General features: G+C 34.1%; 1 protein-coding gene across 6 annotated transcripts in view; it reads left to right on the forward strand.

Moving 5' to 3' along the window:
- The first annotated feature begins 682 nt into the window (after nucleotides 1–682).
- The window catches only part of LOC106464217 (transcription factor Sox-3-like), a 231,838-nt gene continuing 227,163 nt past the window's right edge, over nucleotides 683–5,357 (forward strand). Inside the window, exons 1-2 of one of the 6 annotated variants that reach the window (XR_002611784.1) lie at nucleotides 683–896; nucleotides 4,854–4,891. The gene's annotated coding sequence lies outside the window, so the exon portion shown is untranslated. The remainder of the gene's footprint in view (nucleotides 897–4,853; nucleotides 4,892–5,357) is intronic. The other 5 variants (XR_002611775.1, XR_002611779.1, XR_002611785.1 and 2 more) reach the window with 5 other exon arrangements.

Genomic DNA, 5,357 nt, shown 5'->3' on the forward strand with positions numbered 1-5,357 from the left:
ATTAATTCCATTAACTGTGCCAATTAAAAGTTCACTTTCCTGAGCTTCTGTTTGGTAAAGTAGTTAATTATAGTGTCAAAGTTCATAAAGTGAGGTAAGCCAGTCTGACACATTTGGGATAGCGCAGAAAATGTGAAAGGCTACACTGAAATATAGAAAGAGTGCTTGATTGAGACCAAGATGATGGCTTAAAATAAAAATTTAAATGTTCTGTTGTGTAAGCCACGTATTTTTCTTTTCTTTTCCAGGACCCTGTCGAGACTTGTATATGGGAGAGTTTAATATTTATAGGTTTCCCAAGTCCTTCTTACCAAGGGGTGCTTGCCACTAGACTCGACCCACAAAGTGTCCCCCTGAACGCATGATAGAGAATAACATGTGTTGTTAGGCTACGTGAATATATATATATATATACCAGTAAATTTTTTCTATGGTTTTACGCGCATTTTTCCTTTATGCGTTCTAATTTTTTTTAAATCTCCTCAATTTCCATTGTTAAACCTGTTTTGTAATTGCGCTTTACATGACAGCTGAAACACAAAAGCTTTGGTCTGACATCGTTGTACTCATTTCCAAGAGTGTGTCATTTCTTAGAACAACGCGCGTAGATAAAAAGTTCGAACGCGCTTACTGGCTTATACTACAGCAAACACAGAATTGAGCAGACGGGTTATGTCACAAGGAACCTGCGAGCAGCGCCACTGCAACCGTTAGAGTTAAACGAAACTTTTGCGGTGGTTTTTAGGATTAGTCTAGTAGTGTGGTTCGAGTGGTTATGTGGGTAGATACGACGTCTCTTTGGTGACCGAACTGCACTTGTTTATTTACGTTGTCTAATTATTGTTTCTATGGTCACAAGTATAATTTATAAAATCGCCATAACGATCAACAAGAAGGTAAGTTTTATCTAGATTATCTTTGCTAAATTTTTTGTTTGATTTAACTTTCTTAAACCAGGATAAATTTACACAAACTTTATTTTTTGATAGTAACTGGTTTTCATATATCAAATTTTAAGCTTCAACTGGCTTCAATAGAGATCTAAGAAATGGCTCTTGCCTGTTCTGGCTTTAGTCCAGCTTTAATCGTTTTTACTTGAGATTGACTTCATTTTTACTTTTTCGATGACTCAAAATAATATTAACTTTAGTCACAGAATAAAAAAAGATACTTTAATGCTGCCAATGTATTCAGATTGTTAGTTTACTTAATGGATGATCGGTTTTTAAAGAAAACTGGGATCTTAGCAACTTTTCCTATTCTTTAAGTAGTGTTCTCCTTCTCAACTCCAAATTGTTCTCAGCTTTCCACTTATTGCTAATGAATGACAGAAAGCGAAAAAAACCTACTGAATGAAGAAGCTTGCCAATAGATAGATAAACAGAGAGCAAGCGAGAGAAAAAAGCATAAGGAAATAAACATAAAAATATCTATGAAAATTTGGTTATGTGAATGAACTGTAGACAATGATAAAAATGTGGACGTTTCGGAAGAGCATTCTCGAGAAAACAGGAAATGTTAACCAAAATATTAGTTTATATAAGAGCAAATACTAAAATTACAGGAAAATTAAAATAGAATTAATTGAAGAGAGGACTAAATTGTTAAATGCAGAGGAGTGTTCTTTTATTAACAAGTTTTATTTTATTAAAAGTTATGACAGATTTAGCAATATTTAAAATTGTGACACTGTTACTCACTATGCAATAGGGGTAAATTGTTGTATTTTCTCTTTATCTTCTCTGTTTTGTTTTTCTTTTTTTCGCAGTGCTTAAGATGAGAATCAGTTTTTTATAGTTTAATTGATGAAATACTTTCATTAAACACTTTGTGGACGGCAAGCACGTGGACAAGATCACTGTTGAAGTAAGAGGCTCTTGTTTTACGTGGTGGTAGGCATTCGGGGATGAAGAGATTTTTATCTGAACACCCGAGGGTATTGCCCCAAAACACCCCAACAACAACAACAAAAGGTGGTAAAAACTCGTTTACAGCCATCTTCACTGATAACATGCCAACAACAATAACGTGATAACAATGTTAAGAATCAACCATGCGTTACAAGAAAACAGTTTTTGTATAAGCAAAGATTCATATACGAGTACGCACGTATTACAATTCTTGATTTTTGTGTAACATAATTTCTACTTAACGTTGTGATGCTCGTACTTAGTGTAACATAATTTCTACGAACGTTGTGATGCTTGTACTTAGTGTAACATAATTCTACGTAACGTTGTGATGCTTTTTCTTAGTGTAACATAATTTCTACGTAACATTATAATGCTTATACTTAGTGTAACATAATTTCTACGTAACGTTGTTATGCTTATATTTAACGCCCCAAAGTTGCGGGCCGTTTAATCGTGTTTGTTCAGCTTTACTCCATTTATTGCCCATGATGATGTTTAATCAACAACGTTATGATTGTTTTACATTTTAATGGTTAACCTAACAGAAAGTTTTATGATGATATAAAATTTGTCTTGTATGCAGCAGCATAATATCTAATATCTATAATATCTAATATTTTATTAAATATTATCATAGACGGCAGGCAAAACCGAGTGGCAGTGGGGCACGTGCCTCCCCATTTTGAACCGGTAGCGAAGTGCCCCTCTGAATGTGAAATAGAGGTTTGTGCATAACTATCATGGAAAATCGCTGTCTGAGTTATAACTATCATGGAAAATCGCTGTCTGAGTTATAACTATCATGGAAAATCGCTGTCTGAGTTATAACTATCATGGAAAATCGCTGTCTGAGTTATAACTATCATGGAAAATCGCTGTCTGAGTTATAACTATCATGGAAAATCGCTGTCTGAGTTATAACTATCATGGAAAATCGCTGTCTGAGTTATAACTATCATGGAAAATCGCTGTCTGAGTTATAAATATCATGGAAAATCGCTGTCTGAGTTATAACTATCATGGAAAATCGCTGTCTCAGTTTTGAATTCGATGATGTCGGCTAACATAGCAACTAAGGTGCCATCAATCGTCGGTACCCACCCCTTCAAGTTTAAATATGTTCTGCCGCCTATTAATATTAATATGTACTTTGTGACAGAAAACACATCCTTCGAATCGACTTTAAAGAACAACGTAAGATATCAGTTTCGTCTGATAAAACCAGTCTTCTGCTGTTTGATTCAATCGTTGGTCATCTGCTGTTTGATTCAATCCTTGGTCGTCTGTTGTTTGATTCAATCCTTGGTCATTCTGCTGTTTGATTCAATCCTTGGCCATTCTGCTGTTTGATTCAATCCTTGGTCGTCTGCTGTTTGATTCAATCCTTGGTCATTCTGCTGTTTGATTCAATCCTTGGTCGTCTGCTGTTTGATTCAATCCTTGGTCATTCTGCTGTTTGATTCAATCCTTGGTCGTCTGCTGTTTGATTCAATCCTTGGTCATTCTGCTGTTTGATTCAATCCTTGGTCATCTGCTGTTTGATTCAATCCTTGGTCATCTGCTGTTTGATTCAATCCTTGGTCGTCTGCTGTTTGATTCAATCCTTGGTCATCTGCTGTTTGATTCAATCCTTGGTTATCTGCTGTTTGATTCAATCCTTGGTCGTCTGCTGTTTGATTCAATCCTTGGTCGTCGACTTTCTACATGATTGTTTTTAGCCAATTAATCCAAAAAATTTCAGGAATCCCAGAATTATCATTAAAAATTAGGAAAAGAAACAATATCTCAGTTGAGGGGACACACCCAGTGTAGAATAATACTATGTTTTTCTAAACTATCTTGTTATCAGTAAGTAAAGAAAAATGTTCATATATTCGTTTTACATCTGACTTGGATCGGTAACGATGCATAAGCTAAATAACATTACCGAATACGTATAGCTTTACTAATAAATAACGTTTGTTTCTCAAAACACATTTTCTTCTGCAGGAACGTCTGAAGTTTCAACTGCTTTTTTTATTGTGGTCTTATCAATGTTTTAAAGGAAGTAAAGTGGAACCTCCGAAGCAGAAACATAATTCTCGTCCATCTTTTTATACATGATCTGATAAAGCTAACCGTACTGTGTATACTTGTCAGTTCAGTAACATAACTCTGATAGTTAAACGTACTTTGTATAATTGTTATTCACTATCAAATGTCTAATAAAGTTAACCGTTATGTGTATACTTGTCAGTCCAGTAACAAAAATCTGATAATTCAACGTACTTTGTATAATTGTTATTCAGTAGCAAATGTCTGATAAAGTTGACGGTAAACTGACGTTGCTAAATATTTTTGCCATAGTTGAAACATAATCTCACACCTTAAATAGAGGCTTTGACGTTCGTATTTAGAAAAGTATTTATTTTTTTCATATGTATATCACTTGAGATAAATGACTTATTTTTATTCAGCTTGGTTGATCTTCGGTCAGCTAGATTCTGCAGCGTAGTATGTTTTGGGCCAGTTTGTCTTAAAGTCACGTTACTACAGGTTACATCACAGAGATGAAAGTACCACAAATAATATATACTTTGGTTATAGTGTGACTATGACAATATCTGAATAAACTCAAATTATTACAATTGCTGTAAGGGAGCGCAAATATAATTATTGTTTCAGTTTTTGGATCGTTATCAGTAAGGGAGAGAAACGGAGACAGCGTTTCAGAACCACACACATTTTTTCGGGTAGAGCGAAGAAGTGTGATTTTGTTTCAGCAAAATAACCTTTACTAGGCCTAAGAGAAAAAAATAGGGTCAGATTTTTAGCCATACGGCTCTATCAGAGCCAGGAGAGAGAGAGAGGGAGAAAATATTGGGTTAATGTTCAGCTAAATGACCCTTTATCAAGTCCCGAGGTAAATCAATGTAAAATAGTTTTTCACGTATTTTTTAGGTGTCAACAGATGAAGGGTGTACGTATTTTTATATCAGGTAAGCTCTATATATTAAGCGTGTAAAATACGTAGGTGGTGTTTTAGATTTATTTTTCACTTCGAACTATGATTTGCGAAAAATTATCTGCACATGTTTTCACTTTTATTAACACAAATGTGGCTGTACTTATATGTACTCAAAATATTCATGTTACTGTAATTTATTTTTTTTTATTTAGAAGTCAATAAATAATAATGGCAAATATCGTACTTATAAATATTTCTATCCTTAAATAAACATTTATATGCTTAATTTATAGCAAATGGGTTAATTTATATGCGTATTAAAGTATTTATGTTACCACTAGACATAAGGTGTTATCAGCCTTGTACGAGAGAAAAAAAAAAGCACAATATATTTATTATTAAAAATACCAAGTGTATTGTTATCAAGGAAGTTTTTGTTAATTTCAGGTAAACGGCAGGAGTAATTATGACTCTCTTAAGGTAGTCAAATGCCTCGT

This window comes from Limulus polyphemus, unplaced genomic scaffold (genome assembly GCF_000517525.1).
Source record: "Limulus polyphemus unplaced genomic scaffold, Limulus_polyphemus-2.1.2 Scaffold58, whole genome shotgun sequence".
NCBI classification, from domain to species: Eukaryota; Metazoa; Arthropoda; class Merostomata; order Xiphosura; family Limulidae; genus Limulus; species Limulus polyphemus.